The sequence below is a fragment of the Microplitis demolitor genome, chromosome 10 (genome assembly GCF_026212275.2).
Source record: "Microplitis demolitor isolate Queensland-Clemson2020A chromosome 10, iyMicDemo2.1a, whole genome shotgun sequence".
Lineage (NCBI taxonomy): Eukaryota > Metazoa > Arthropoda > Insecta > Hymenoptera > Braconidae > Microplitis > Microplitis demolitor.
Genome location: NC_068554.1, coordinates 7,197,447 through 7,214,889, shown reverse-complemented (window position 1 = coordinate 7,214,889; position 17,443 = coordinate 7,197,447). Strand labels below are relative to the sequence as shown.

The 17,443-nt window shown below is 31.2% G+C and overlaps 1 protein-coding gene across 1 annotated transcript in view; it reads left to right on the top strand.

Moving 5' to 3' along the window:
- The first annotated feature begins 6,825 nt into the window (after positions 1-6,825).
- LOC103570517 (nucleolysin TIAR) overlaps positions 6,826-17,443 on the top strand; it is a 209,868-nt gene continuing 199,250 nt past the window's right edge. Inside the window, exon 1 of the mRNA XM_014444861.1 lies at positions 6,826-6,940. The gene's annotated coding sequence lies outside the window, so the exon portion shown is untranslated. The remainder of the gene's footprint in view (positions 6,941-17,443) is intronic.

The following is a 17,443-nucleotide window of genomic DNA, read 5'->3' as shown; positions in this document are numbered from 1 at the left end:
TTTTATAGAAAACGGTCTACATAAAAAAAATTATAAAATGAATTTATTTTTGAAAATAAATTCTGTATTTTTATAGAAAAAATTTGGAAAATCCAAAAATTAACACCTCAAATACTCATGTTATATTTTGAAAGCCGCATTTTTTTTCTTCATAAGAATTGTCATGCTGATGCTACTTTATTCAGTGGCATACAGCAAAAACAGTCACGAAAAATGGCTGCATGAAATATTTGTTTATAGGTCAAACCACCGGTTTTATTAGTAATCATTAGTATAAAAAAATCGAAAAGACCTACAAAAGTGATTTTTGATAGGAACCAACCTCTGCATAATTCTAAAAACAGTAAGAAATTAGGTCTTTTCGTCAATTCGTCCTGGAAGTATCTGTGACACACTATTTTTGAACCACAGACTAACGGACAGCGATGATAAAACGTTTTTAATAATAATACGTGTTATTCAATTAAATAAAAAAAAGCAACAGACTTATTAATAAGTGTTTCTACTTAATATTATCGTGTTTTTTTATAACGTGTTAATGCGATCTTGAAAATACTAAACACGATTTACCCACAAGAAAAAAAAATATAACTCGCCATAATAGTATATACGCGGCTTATATCTTTAGTATTGCCATATGTATGCTATTTTGCCGGCATATATTCCCGGATATATATTTTTTCATATAGGCAATGTGAAAAAATGGACCAACTTTTTGACGTAAAGCCCTACCTCTCGGCTTCGCGTTCGAAGTGTGGAACTGTCGAAAAGTAATTGTCATTTTTATATCTGTTTTTTTATAATACCAGACTTTAACTGACCTTTTTTTATCAATGAAGATAGTAATGATGAATGGATTACTAAACAATATTTTTTATTAATCACTAAACTTGAACGTATATCATATTGGATTAAAGTACAGTTGTCTGTGTCACTGATGGAATAATGGTCTATTTGGAATGCACGTGCTGTTACTGAATCCTTCCACTTTTCTCTCAATCCCCTACTGTTACTTCTCTACCTCACCCCAATGTCTCTCTTTATTTTACCCCCGATCTCCCCCCCCCCTCCCCCCGCCTCTTGTTTCCCCTTACCGCTACCTTTACTTGACTTGGCTTTATTCCTACGAGCAGCATTTCCATGACATTTTCCGCAATTAATATTTATGTCGAGTGGGTTCTTATCCGGTACGTGCTTCAATGACTTGATTTAAAATTATGTGAATTTGACTAACCAACTACGTAAACATATACGTATATAATTTTTAAATTTTGTTTTTCATTATCCTTCCGCTCCCCTCAAATAATAAAAAATACAGAGCTTTCCTTATTTTTCCATAAAAAGATTTAAATTTCCGCGGATGTTTATTTAGACGGTTTCAAATATTCAATTTAATAAAATTATTTTCGAGATATTTAAATATTTGCGTGTCTAATTAAAAGTAGTGAATTTTTATTTTTCTTGGAATATTCGAATTTAATATAAATCTTGATATGTGTATAGGTGTATATGTGTTTCATTACATTGTACTAGTATAACGAGGCAGAGTAAGTCTTATAGCTTACTTTTCCTCATTTGCTGAGGGTGAATAAGACTATCTTAGTGTGCATCAAAATTATTTTGTATAATTATATTCATTTGGCAACGATGCTCTTGGGGTTAGAAATTGAAATTGTGGCTCGGTTTAGTTAAAACCCGTGAATAACTTTTGTCTTTTCACTTTTAAATATATGTTTTTTTTTTTTTTTAATTTACTCAGCTCTCCTTTGTATACATGCAACATAATTTTTTTTTTAATTAAAATATTTTTTTTATAAAAACAAAATCACATTTTTTTATTCCTACAAAAAAAAAAAAAAAATGTGTGTCAAATGAGCAACTCAAAGTTTATATGACACAGGTCAATCACCTGAAATTTTTTGCTGTATCAAATATATAATTTTAATTATTTTCTGAAACAAGTGATAAGTAAAATATTTTTTAAATTCACAATGCTATTTAAAAATAAGTATTACGATATATATATATATATATTAATAATTAAAATTTTATTAAAATATATTTAGTAAAAAAAAATAAAAAATTTTAATGGTTTTACAACGTAATTTATTATTATTATAACTGTTTTAAAACTGTTTAAAGTTCCTGAAAATTATTATCAAAATTTTTTTCCGACCTTCACTCCCTAATTATACAACGAATTATTTGTCTCAGTTAAAGCGATATATAAATCCCAATAATTTTGAAATTTTGACAAAAAAAAATTTTTCGAAAGTACATCATTTTATCTGCCTCTCTTAAAAGTATAAAAACTAATTTTAATTAAAACATTTTGGTTGATGCTATAAAAAAAAAGAAGAAATAATTGGCTCAAAAATATTTAAACCTTTAAAAAGCCACTAATTAAAATAATTATTTATAGTCGCAGTTATACTACTAAATTGGCAATTGAATAGCTTTTTATTTGGATCGATGTGTGCAGTGCTTTGTACATATGTATTTACATAGTGAACATGTAGGTATACACAATACATGCGTACTCTCATCATTGGAGCCCTCTGTCGCACGTACGAGCGGGATACGTTTGTACGATATGCAACCATTTGCATACATATAGGGTCATTATAAATATACTAGAGTTCGTACAACTCGTCTCTCCATCGAGCAGGCCATCAGAAGCACAGAACCGTATCACGATCCAAAACTATACACGATGCTTTCGTTTATCCTCTATTGCCACAGTTTCCCATCTTACAATATTTCCCTTTTATATTTTTTTTATTTTCCCTAACCTTTACCTTTTCGCTTTTTAATTTTTCTTTATTGCCTTATTCGTTTTATTTTTTAGATTTTCCCACAAGCCAGAAATTTTTTGGTCACATACAGACAAATTATTTCAGACTGAAACAATTTTTCCAACCAATGTTGAGTTGCGATATTTTTTAAACAATTTTTTATGAATGTTTTGTACTTATATATTTATATAAATATAAAAGGTGGAATTTAACGAGTATAGATTTTGGATTTTAGTAAAATATCTGGCATTCCGCCGGGAGTATGCTTTGTTGTGAAATCCTGGCTGTCGTTCTCATCTCGACGTTCTCTGGTAACCGTAGAGTAGACCAGAGAATCTGTGCACACGACTGTTGTGCTGTGTTGTGTTGTGTTGTGTCGTTATCTACACCTAACATGTATGTATATATTTAAACATAAAAGTAGTATTGCGCTTGCGCTTTGCTGGTGGTTTATACTCTTGATATTCATCGTATATATAGACAGAATGAGATTTTACTTGTGCCATGCGGGTTCACACAAAATTCCTCGTGACTCGTATACCGTGCCAGGAATGTCCAAGAACTCTGTCATCTACCCTTTTGCTTTCTCCTTTCTTCGCTTATATTTTATTCCTCGATATTTTTTGTCATTTTACTTCGCCGCCCTCTATCTCAACTTTTACATTTACGTACATATTTTTTGCTTAATGTACATATCTATACATCCGTCCATATATATATATATATATATATATATATATATATATATATAAAATAATACTTATATATCTACATAAGAGGCATTTCATTTCAAAGTGAAAAGAATTTGACTCGAGTTTTCAATTTCATTTTTATTCTTTTAACTTTTTTTTTTTTTTTTTTTTTTTTTTTTCAAATAGAAAATCGGAAGAATTTTTAAATTTCACTATATCTTTTATTTTTTGTGCGAAATATCTCAAATAATTGTTGTTTTAATTAGAAAATTTTTATTGATTTTAACAAAATGAAAAAATTGAATAGAGATCATTAAAAAAAATGTGAAAAGAAAATAATGAAAAAAAAAAAAAAAAAAAAAAAAACATGTACATAATATTTGAAAGCTTAATGTATAGAGAACGAAACGCTCATCCCCACTCGGCGGTAAGCTTCGCCCCTCACTTTGCCCCTTTCGCAATACCACCATCTTTAAACTACTACCAGCACAACGGCAGGCTGTGGAGCTCAGTCTCCACGATACATTGCGATACACGCAAGCTTTCTCATCTTTACGTCCCAGTCGGCGCTGCACTACCGTTACGTCGGTTTCATAGACTATTCTTCTCAATCTCAACGGTCCATTACTACTTCAGCATGGACCGGCTTTCAGCTACTGTACTAATATACCTACAAGTACTCATAAATAATTAACAACCAGCTTAATAAATTATTTAAATTTCAATCAAGTGGTTAAAATACTTGAGTAAATATTAAACTAAATTTGAAACCCTTGTGCTCAAATAAAAAGTGTGCGCTCAATAATTAAAAATAAAAAAATAATAACATCATTGACAGTGGACATAAAATGATAAAGCAATTGGTTGGCAATAATAAAAATCCCTGACCCATCGCAAAGTGGTTGTGTGACGAGTGAGTAGTAACAAGTTTGATAGCCGACGCGTTGCTTCAAGCTACCGTGTGTAACTTGTATACTTCACTCTGCTTACACGAGTACACATCAGTAAATAGTATACAAACCAATACAAGTTTATAGAAGGGCGAGAGAAAGCAAGAGAGCAAGAGGAAAAGATAAAGAGAGATAGAGAAAGAGAAATCAGTTGGAGACGAATTTGAACGACAGTGATAGAGTTAAATTAAAGCCTGGCATCGTTGCCGCTGTATTTGCCGGCTGCCTCGTTCACCACTCATACACACAACAACTCAACGAGGCACCCCCACTATATAGTGAATCCCACAACAGCTAAAGCGGAAGTACTAGTCAGTCGGCGAGCGACCTTCCGACATCACGGGTTAGCTTACCCTATTCGGCCTTGTATTCTCGACAACGTTAAAACCGTCGTCTTACTGAGAATACGGCTTCCCATCCCTTCATAATCATAATCATCATCATTATTGTTATTACTATTGTTGTTACATAACCATTAAATAAAATTCAATATTCTGACATCACTAAAGCCGATAAAAAATATTTATAGATAAGCTCAGTGAATAAAAAAAAAACGGTGGAGAAGCAACAAGGTTGCTCGTAATCCGCGCAAATAAGTGGAACAACCGATGTTTGATCAGACGTATAGGCAACCGCTTTTCACGTGTACTTGTTGAATTCAAAGGTTTTACGGATTTTTAAACAACTAGACTTGTTTGTAAATTGTAAATTATCAATTGCCGATTGTTGATTGCCAATTATTTAATTGATAAATTGTTTATTTTGTTCCTTTGTCTCTTTGTCCCGAACCCCTTTGACTTTTAAAATTCCCAGTAGATTATCCAGTCGCTGTGGTTATTTTTTTTTGTTTTTTTTTCAAGGAAAAAAAAATAATTGCTCAATAATCACGTGACTTTGGAAGTAACATGTTCTAACTGTGCGTGCAAGTGTTACGATAATATTTAATAATTACTGTTGCCGGTTAAATGCAATGTATGCAGCGGCATTGAGTGAACAACTTCGGTTAGGAATAAATCGTGTGATTAATTTATATTGATAAGGTGTCGGGTGTGTATAAAAAGGGCTTTGGCTTTAAGTTGGCAACAAAGGGGTTGTCAGGTTAAAAAGACCACAGACTAACAACAAAGGAAAGGTATTTTATAAATTTATAAATATTAATATATTAATATAAAATATTAAATTGAGTAAGTAAAGAGATTAATTGAATCGAGTGTAATCAGTGAGATTAGGAGTGATTAAGGGCTGAGACGTTGTTTTGTACAAGTGATTGTAAGGCAGGGTGTGGGTGGAAGTGCATCGGAAGCTGCAGAAGACGGGGAGACAAAGGGGTGGCCTCGGCACCGAGCGCTTTGGCTCGGAGCGCATCGGGCCCCGGGGCTGCGGTGGTGGGTTGCCTTGTTGGGGTTTACCCGTGCTCATCCTCCACGAGACCCAGGGGCCCCGTACCGCACTTGCTGCAGAGCGTACCCGCTAGTCCATCAGCTCAACAGCAAACTGGTTGTCGCTCTTGCTGCTGCATTCATAATACCGGCAATCAAACATCACAGCCGGTTCATCTTCCCACCAACCAAAGATCTGGTTTGTCGTTGAGGGTTGCGAGGGTGGCGTCTATTACCTCCGTACGTGCAGCCCCCTACACCCATCCTCATCATCAATCTTTAGCACAAGAGTGCAGGTAAATTATATTTATTATAAATATTTTAATATATATATTTATTATTATTTTATATTATGAAACTTGATATAACAAAGTGATTTATGTATTTTTTTTTTAGTATGTATGTATATAAATTGTTGGCTGTATTAACGTTCCATTTATCACTTTACGATACAATAACAATGTACACTGGCTTAACTTCTCTCACGTCATGGGTTTCATATTTTTTTTTTATTGACATACTAACAATAGCTAAAGAACTTTATTTATAAAAATATATGTCATTAAAATTATTATTTATTGTGCGTCAATAATAAAAAAAAAAAAATAATTAGCGATTATTAAATTCATTAGTTGAATCAATAACAAAAGTTTTTGATGTAAAATATAAATATTAAATGGTGAGTAGGTAAAATATTAAGTGTAAAAATAATAAATGTGTATATGAATAATAGGTGTAGGGAGGAGACGGGCGCAGTGACTGGAGGTAGTGCGCCCATTCTCGGCAGCCCGATGCTATTCGTCCCGCTTACGGTGCCCACCTTCCCTGGAACGCTACAAGCAGCATCCCGTCCTCCAGCTCATCAGCCGCATCATCAACCACTGGAACAGCGTGTTACGTCTGTTCCGAATTCCGTACAGCAACAGCCCACTCGTTTCAATTCTGTGAGCCACCCCAATTTCGGGCGCCAGAGAGCCAACACCACAACCACGTCCACCGCGGATAATCAGGTTAACATCGACAACTCATCTCCACAAGTAGAACACCAACAGAAAGAACAACAGCAGCAGCGGGCTTCTCAACCAGAAGACCCTCAATTATTACAAGTCATTACACCCAATAAGGTAAATTGTTAAGTTTAAAATTTTATGTTTTATAAAAATATAAATATAAATTATCAAAGGTAACTTTTTTAAAAAAACATTTTAGCATGAATAAGTAATAAGTTATGGTAATGAGCAATGAATTTAAAATATTAATTATATGCTGGTTGTAAAAAAATTCTGAAGCGAGGGTGAATTATTTGTAAGGGCATTAAACAAAAATAGAGACGTGATGATAAAAAATTTTAAGGGTAAAAAAATATGGATAAGATCAAAGTACGTTGGATGATTTCATTACGACACGCTACTCATCGTTCGTCTAGTTGCTAGTGTTGCTAAAATATCAAAAGAGTGCTTGGATTATATTTGTGTTTATGTATGTGTATGTGTGTGTGTCTGTGTTTGAATGTACAAGGGCATTTGTCGTATAGGTGGATGCTGTAAGTATGAGGGATCTGGTAGATGCTTTTTCAAGTAACGATATTAGAAGAAGAAGGCAAAGAGAGAGTATGAGTTGGTGGGTAGAAAGAGTGTAAGGTAAAAAAAAAATATCAAGAGAATGTCAAGCAAAAAAGCAATAGTGAGTAATGAAAAAATAATTTTTTAACTGCAGTGATGGGGTAGTTAACTCCGCGTTTATTCACTCTTGCGTATATTTTGTAAATTATATTTTAATGAGATTTAAGCAATGTCTTGTAAATTTAAACATTGACGTATTTTTTTTAATTGGGTATTTCAATGGTTTGATATAGAAAAGAAGACTTTATTTAGTATCGAATTGATATTAAAACAGAGTTAAATTTAGCAGAAATATTTTTTATTTAAAACTTTTTTTTTATTTCACATCATGCATTTATATTGGCTATATCATTCTACTAGCATACAACGGCTGTAAAGATATTTCGTCGTTGGTTGTAAAAAAGTAATTTAAATTACTTGTATTGGAAATATTGAAAAAAAATTAATTAAATGTTCTTTGAGTATTAAAAGTCAATTTTCATAGTCGATACATTTATGATAATGTGTTTTCAATATAATAAATTTAATTTTAATTCGAAATTACAAACTACCGCGGAGTTTTTATATATTTTTTTTTAATCTTAAATTCTTTTTTTATTATTTATTTAAAAAATTTGACAGTTCATGGAATTTAAAAATTAAAAAAAAAAAATATCTTTTTTGAATGTTGATGAAAAAGAATAGGAATTTTTTTTTTTTTTTTTTTCGATATTTAAACAAAAAAAATGATACAGAATTTGGTTTGTAATCACTTAGGGACGTTATGAAAAAAAATTTTAGCAGTTCTTTTTATTTACAAAATTCATTTCAAAAATATAAAGGATAAAAAAATGTATCTAAATTGCATTAATGTTCAGTGTAAGTCCAGCTGACTGTTAGTATAGAAAGAGCAGTTTTTTTTATCGTAGATTCTGGGAGAGTGAGAGTGAGAGAATGGTGAGAGTGTGATGTGCCGGATGGTCTAGGCAATTTCGTGATTTCGCGTTCCAGCTCGAAAAAAATGATGAAGAGGGAGAAAACGAGCTAGTGGTATAAAAAATAAAGAAATAAAAGAAAAGACAGAATCGTTTATGGTAGACGTGGACCACGTTCATGTGAGGAGGGTAGATTTCCCTATTCACCCCCATTTTCTCTTATCCAGTACAGAGGATATACAGGGTGGTAGGAGGGTGTACATAGAAGGGGTAGACTGGCTCGTTATGCACGAAATGCATTACTTTTATACCATACTGGACTACGCGTTGAGAATGGCGCCGAATTGCAATCAATTTTTTGTAAACCCATCTCTCACTACTCTTTGTGTACATGTTCGCGGTCTCTCAAAATTATTTCTTTTCTGTTTCGAAATAATTTTCAATTGCTGTGAGTACAAAATAGCTATTTTTCTTTGCAGGCAATGAACTTTTTTTTTTTTTTTTCATAATTAAATTTAGTACAAAATTCGATAGTGATAATTTACATAATTAAGAAAATCAAAAAAATTTTCGGATTGCCAGTTTTCTTTTATAAATTATTTTAATTTGTTATCATTAAAATAGTTTTGACCTGAATTTAATTTAGTTCATCATTTAAAATGAATTTGAAATTTTTTGGACTCGGAAGAATTGAGAAAATTTTTAAATTTTACGCTTGACGTCTTCTGTTTTATCCTTTGACTGCTTTATTGTTATTATTGTCATATATATATATATATATATATATATAAATTTAAGTATTTGGTTTAGTATCTTTATCTTTAACTTCATCTCTTAGCGTTCCCTAAAGTTCTCTTAGCAGTTGAACAGAACTGGCGTTAGTCCGTGCAATGAGATTTGCATCCTGAATCCATGATTTGCATTTCAATTCCACAAGACTTGGCTATTGCCAAACGGTGGATACCAACATAAATATCATGCCAACGTCGTCTCTTTTTCTACCGACGTTTACGACCATCACAGCTCCCCCGCTATACTTAAATATATATCTCAACATCACTATACAGATAAGTGCAACTAAAATCGTTCCAGAGATTGCTAAATAAATAAATAAAAATAAATCAATGATAACATTTATTTCTTCACATTAATTATGTTTATTTATTTAACATTTTTTATTTTCTCAAACTGTATTAACTTTCTTCAATAAAAAAAACTAATCACCATAAATTCAACAAATATACTGCCAACTAAAATTTTATTTCGACTTTACAAATTCAGAGAATACTCAAATCACACAATTCAAAATACCAATTAAAACGTAGCATCCAATCGTTATATTACTCACTAATTTTTAATAAATAAACTAATAAATCAACAATTATTTTATACAATCAATAAATTAATTAACGCAATTCACGCGATTATTAACTTTGTGCAATGTACCAAATACACGCATCCATCTATACAAATGTACAAATGTATACATTTTACTACAATTACAATTAATACAAACTACAAACATCAATATTTTATATATATACATATATGTATGTAGAACATCACAACAACCAACGAGTGTTTGTCATTGAAATATACACATTTGTACACATAAATGTGTAAATACCTCTTGAATTTGTGGTTCTATTCCTCCACACTCATTACATCTACTATAATATACCCGCATACATTCCTACATACATATATATATGTATATTAACTACATGAATTGGTGAATATCTTAATTAGTACCGTAATTAATGTTAACGTTGATTGGCGGGACATCGGAGTGGAAGATGTCGAGAGTTTAAATTCAAAATGTTATATCCGGATTTAAACCACAATATTATCTGAGTATTATTACAAGTTCATGAGTTAATTACTTTATTTAATAATATTTCATTACATGATTGTATCATAATACCATGATAATATTAATTGTATACACACATACCCAATAACAATCGGGAGTGAATTCAGAGTCAACGTGGATTTTATTTCAATCCGAATTTACTTTGTCACTTCGACTTCCGAAGTTTAAAAATAAATCACTCCGCATACGGACTAAATGAGGATTTTTTTTTCAGTAGAGTGATATCACTCTAAGGATATTAAATAAATAAAAAAATAATCTGCTCCGTATTTGATCTAAATTCACTTCGGATAAATCCTCATTCACTCCGCTAATTTTTTACAGTGAGCATAAAAAAGTATGCTACAAATCTTCAGTTTGATCAAGGGTAGGGGTACCGTTTTTGGTCACTTAATGAAAATTATGAGCAGTTTTGCTATGCATTATGGGAATAGTTCCTATACCAATATGGAAACCATTTCCACAATATTATGGGAACTATTTCCATATTATTATGGGAACCATTTCCATAATATTATAGGAACCATCCCTATAACACCATAAATTTTTTTTTTTTGTAAAATGGTGTAGAAATTTCCCCCATGATATGGAGAGATTCAAATAAAGCTTCTTCGACGCTAAATTTGTATTGGAACACTAAATTAAGCTTATAATTACCCTTACTATATAGGGATTACAGAGACAGCTCAAAACTTCTAATATTGTTAGTTTGCTATTTAAAATTATTTTTATGATCATGACAATCATAGTTGCTTTGCAAAGTTTTCAGGAGCATACAACATTTAAATTACTTTTTTTATCTTTTTGTATTATAATGTCCAAAACTTTTCAAGTTTCAAATTTATTTACCCAGTAAGACCTTTTTTTTTGTAGGCCATAAAATAATCTACAAAATCGTAATTTAACTTTCCTGCATAATGTCGAAATTTCAGCAGCTGAAATATGTATTTATTTATTTCTGTATTTTTAATAGCAATTATTTAAAAATTCTCAGTGATCTTTCAAATTTTTATTGCGGGCTACAACTAAGGGAGAATTTTTTAGTGGGTACCGAATGATTTTCAAAATTGAGCACATTTAAAATGTTGCTGCAAAATGACAGTCATATATTTAAAAACATGCATATATATATATATTTTTTTTTTTTAGTTGTTAAAGTTATCTAACTATCGTCTTTGTTACAAGTAATTTATTTATGTCGGTCGTATGAAACACGCTATGTGAATAAAAGTGGTAATCTCTTTGAAACTCCGAGACTTAAAAATAGCTTCGTGATACACAAGAACTTGCAGTGCCAGTCATGTAAAGCTAGCTTATATACATTATATTGTTAAGCGAATACTATTACATTCATAATATACATTTAAATATACCTGTGTCATTATTTTATGAATTTTTTCTTCACTTCTTCATATCACTTTTCCTTCTTTTTAAACTTATTTTCCGCTAGTTTCAGCGGCTTACACAATTTCAAGGGAACTTCTAATTTGACAGTGAAAGTTTTATAGAATAGCCTAATATTTTTTTTTTATTTTTCTTTCACTTCTTACTCCTTTACTTGTTCTTCTGCTCTATGATGGCTATTATTATTATTATTATTATTATTATGATTATTATATTTCTTTGTTCACTGTTTCTTCATGCTAAATTGCGGCTACGCGACGTTACTAATAAATATTAACGAGTTACGTACCACCGAGATGGTAATCCGAGTTTCCTTCTTTTTTCCCGGCAAAACTTTTTAAATAAGACAGTAAAAAATAATATTTAAAGATTACAAACCCATATAAGATGTTATTTATTTAAGAAATAGTTTTTGCGTTGCACTGAAATAAATTTAATTATTGAATGTTTTTTTTTTATAATGTTTATGGTAAGCGGGGCAAACCGGACTCTTTTAATACATTTTTTCAAAAATTGTACGAGAGATCAAAGTGAACATTATGGGGCAAAGTGAAACAGTCAATGAGTCCAAAAATCAGTCAAAAATTATTTTGTTGAAATTTTTGTTCAAATAATAAATTTACAATATTTTTTTCATTTATTTATTAAATTTTCAACAGAAAATTAATTTATTAATTACTATAATAAAGGTAAAAATCTTTCATTTTTTCAGATGATTTATTTCACTCCACAGATTTTTTTTTTTTAAATGACTCATATTAACATGAAGTAATTCTATGGTTTCTCAGAAAGTAGAAACAGCACAAAAAAAATTATATTTATATTTATTTTTATTGCGCCCGTTTCTCCCCTTCTGTTGTTTGTGCTGATGATTACTTGGCTGTGAAATAATCTACTTCTAGTTAACTCGATGCGTGAGTCTCATGTTTCCTTTATTAGATTACGTCGACCGCCATTTTATGTCAGTTTTGCTTTTGTTATATAAAGTCACGCAATCATTATTTTGAATCTATTTATGTTAATAAGCTTCAAATTGCTAAGAAATTATTTTTAATAGATCATAGAATCCCATGAACGACATACATTATATGTAAGAAGATATTTATTTACTTCAGGTAAAATTTTGAAAAAAATGTCTGTGACTTTTTGTCTAAAAAAAGAAATAAAAAACTAAAATTAACTTGACGATTTATTTCATAGTTAAAAAAATTATTCGACAACTTATTTAACCCGAGGGACTTTGACCCTTTTTTTATTTTTTTAAAACGTTTAAATTTTTTTAGTGACCGCAGTGTCTAGGCAGAAGACCCGAGGTCTGTTCGGGTTAAGTTAGAGCTCATTGGGTGATATAAACGAATGGGTAAGGTGGAAATTTGCGTAAGGTATAAAGAGAAAGGGGAGAGATTCCGATGGGAGTTGTTGCAGGCCGTAGGGGTATAAGAGCTCGAGAGGAACCTGGGTGATGGCTTGAAGCTACAGACCGGGCTATTTCAAGCAGGACAGGGCTATTTCAAGGGCTTGAGATTACATAGCATTGTTCTCGTGGCACCCTTTGTCTCAATTCTACCCTTCCTCGCCTCCGGGGACGATCCGACAGTCTCTCCATACCCTTCTTCAACGTTGCCGCTACTCTTCTATGCTATGCTTCTTCACCCGCACCCTCACCAGCACCCGCACGTTCATTCTGCTATACATAACACTACCGAAACTCCCTTTGAGCTTGAAGAATTTGCTTGTCATGTCCGGCGAACCAGGTGCTATCGTTTTTTACCGCTTTATTCAATCAGATTACTTTATTCTTCAAGATAATAGTTTTTTGTTCTTCCCTGATGTTTTACACACTTTTTAATAATACTAAAACATTTTCATTCATCTAAATAATTAATTTAATGTCCCCATTGACATTTTTCAAAGTATTAAATTTTTATATATTTGCACGGAAAAAAGTGAAACTAGAATTATACCAATTGATATAAATTTTCTATCTTTATTGATTCCAAATACAATGATTCTAAATTGGTATCACTTTATTAATACAAATTCTATATCTATAATGTACTTTATGTGACGTTATCAATCTGCATTGACTCTATTTCGAAGTTTTAATGTTAAAATAAACTCTTTTTAGGAGTGAATTTCAATAAGAGGAAATTAATGAACAGTCATCCACTCCACATTCACTACACTGTAAGAAGAGCGGTGTTAAAATGAAATAACACGGGTGTAGGCGTCGTAATTCGGCGGTGTTAAAATAATGATGTAAAAGCGGAGTAAACTGCGTCATCTCAGAGTATTAACTTTGAAAAGCTTATAAAACACAAAAAATGGCACTTTTTTATGACAATTATTCATTAGATTGCACTATTCATATAGATGTAGCAGTGCATGCGGTCTAGTTTACTCTTTAAAAAAGAAGAGGCATTCGATAAGTCGGAATTTCTAGGAAATTTCCGCTTCTCTGTACACGGAGAAAAATGTTGGCTCAAAACTTACCAATTTTTATTATGCTGTCGACCAAACTTGAACCAGGAAGGGAATCATCCAAAAAATTACAGTGGAGTCTCTCTAACTTTGACTGAGACCAATCCAAAATTCCAGGAATTAAAATTGTAGAAGTACTCCTTCTTTTTACTAGAAGGCGTGGCTTAAAAGCAGTGAGTCAGTCGAAACGACCCACGAGTTTTAAAATTTTAAAGGTTAGGTTTTTTCAAAAATTAATATGTCAATTTTATTGTTGTTAAACTTTTTAAATAAAAAATCAATTTTTCCAATGAAACTCATTTTCCATCACGTAATAATTTTTTTTTTTTATTGATTTTCACAATATTAAAGCTTATTTAACTTAAATGTTTATTTACGTACACAAATTTAGGGTTAGAATACTCAGTTTATGCGCAACGCCTATACGCAGAACCGCGTTTTACCTTTGCGCATGTACAGTTGAGTGATAGTGGGAGAACACTTCCCCTGCTGTCGGAGGAGAAATTAAGGAAAGTCAAAGTTACAGAAAGAAAAAGTTATAGAGTCTCTACTGTATTATGCTTTTATGAAAAATTATTGTGCCGCATCACAACTATTCTAATGTATAGAAGAAATTGTTATTAAATCTTATCAATAAGTGTCTCGCGCGTAGTAAGTATTATGATACAGCATAATAATTTTTTGGATGCTTCCCTTCCTGTTTCAAGTTTGGTCGACAGCATATTAAAAATTAGTAGGTTCCGAGCCGACATTTTTCTCCATGTAGACTTACTATCTATGTTAGTGGAATTCGATTGTAGTAATAGTTAAAAATTTTGCGTCTGTAATAATAACGATTAAGAGATAGTAGGAACGACAGTATTTTCCTCTTCAAGTACATACATGTTTTGTTTCTAAGGTAGAACAACTAATTCTGGACACTGCGTATCTGATTTGAACGCTGGACTTAAAGAGTTTTTAAAGTGTGATTTATCCGATACGTAAAATACGACTGATATTTCTATTGTATTCAATAATGAGACAAGGGATGAAACAAGACGATTTCAGTAAAAGACACGGTTGACTGCCTGAGTCGAAAGCGAAGGCTGATATTACACCAAATCTGAAATCATATTTTATTTTGTGACACACTATATTTTTCAAAATGACGGCATTTAACCAAAAACTTTTAAAACGTCTACAGCCATCAATCAAAATAGCACAAATTAAAAGCAATAATACATGTGCAAATTGAATTGTCAACTTGCGGCCGGGTAAAATGACGTATGATTATTCTGAGGTTTTAAATAAATAAAAGGGCTGAAATTAAGTCAGAAACTAATTTAATGGATATAAACGATACGTTTTCTTCTCTAGGGAAGAAGCTAACAATCAGTTACCCGCTAAACCACAATGTTTTGAAATTGGCTTGTTTGGATTGGCTAAACAGGCATGGAAACACGCAGTTTATATTCTAGTAACAATATTTTTTATATTTTATTTACATCAAAGGCAAGTATAAAATGACCACAAGTGGTGCCGTTTCGAAACTCGGTGCTTTTACTTAACAGAATTATCCAAAAATACTTAACGACCAATATGAGATAAGATTTAAAATTAATAAAAAATGAACTGCAAAAATTTTTATCAAATTTTTCGGGTGGCTTGTATACAGAAAAAAAGGATATCTTGGCGTAAGAAATTTTTTCTTGCCGCAAGAATATTTTTTGCAATTTTAAATGAAAACGATAATTTTCTTGGTTCAAGAGCAAAATTTTCTTAAATTTAATCATCTTGGCATAATATTTTTTGTTTATTCAACCAATATAATATATGTTTCTTGAAGTAAAAAATATTTTCTTAAAGTGAAAAAAATAAATATTTTGCCCCAATATATAATCAATTGTCCGAAAAGTAAAATATTCTTTCTTGAAGAATAATTTATTTTGAAACGAGATGATTTGTGACTCGAGTCAAGAATTAAAAGTACTCGATTCAATGGTAAGAAATATCTTGGCTTAAGTATTTGTTGTGTTGCGGCAAGTAAGCGTAGACGTTTGAACCAACAGCAACTGCGCTCACGGCTCAACGCAAAAATTCTCTTGGGAAAGCTAACTGTACTATACTAAAGTGGCGGTAGTTTAGACTCTACATTGTACAGTGTGCTAACTAGATATGGGTAAAGTGAACGAATGTTCAGGAAATGGTCGGGTAGCATAACTGGTAAAGCTCTCGCGTGATACCGAATCGGTCTAGGTTCGATTCCTACCATGAGCAAACTATTTATTTTTCTCAATTCGTTCATAAGCCATTTAATCGAAAGAGTTTTTTATTCCTTATCCTCTCTACTGCTGTATTGCGGTATTCTAAATATACGCATACACTTTCCTGCTTGACAATATTTAATATTTATATTAGGTTAGATTCACTGAAAAATATAGGTCGATATATTTTTTTAAGTAGAGTCATTTATTTTCTTGAATCGAGACTAGAATTTTTTTAAGTCAAGAAAAAAAATCATCAATGGGAGAATTTTATGTCTTCTGTTAAGTAAATATTTTCATGATTCAAAAAAAGTTATTTTATTAAGCTAAGATTATAATTTATTTAAATCAAAATTAAAATTTTCTCACTACAATAGACCGTTGTCTGGAGTCGATAATGTAGTTTTCTCAAACTGAGAGTAAATGTTCTTCTGTCACGCAAAAAAAGTTCTTGGTTTGAGATGTTGATATATATTGTGACAATTTGCTATACTCACCAACCAAGACAGAAAAGTATCTTGTTTTGATAGTTATTTTTACTTGGTTAGAAACAAAATATATTTGACTTGAAATAAATATTCTTAAACCAAGATTATTTAACTTGAATTAAAATTTAATTATTCTTGATACAATATTTTTATAATATTAGTCGAAGAAAATGTTCTCGGATTAAAAAAACCCAATTACTCAGTCCCAGAATAAAAAAATGAAGGCGAAAATTATCTTGGACCAAGTCAACCTTTTTTTCTGTATATAACCCACCCGGTTTTGTTTTGCCCGCTTATCCCCTTAAAACTAACTAATCAATAAATATACTCAGTTTCAAACAGTAATTTCTTCACTATAATTAGAAGTCATAAACTCTATTAAAAATATATGAAGCACATAGATAATAGGTTCTTATAGATAATTTATCTCGAAATCTTGAGGAAAATTAAAACGATGTTAATTATAAGATAGTAAAGTTCGCTCATTGCACTTGTAAAAAAACTGCAAAATAGACGCCTCGTAAACAAATATGAGTAAAATTTTAAATTCTTATACAAATAAAATATAATAAAACCTGTAATTAAAGTCTTAGTGCTTATGT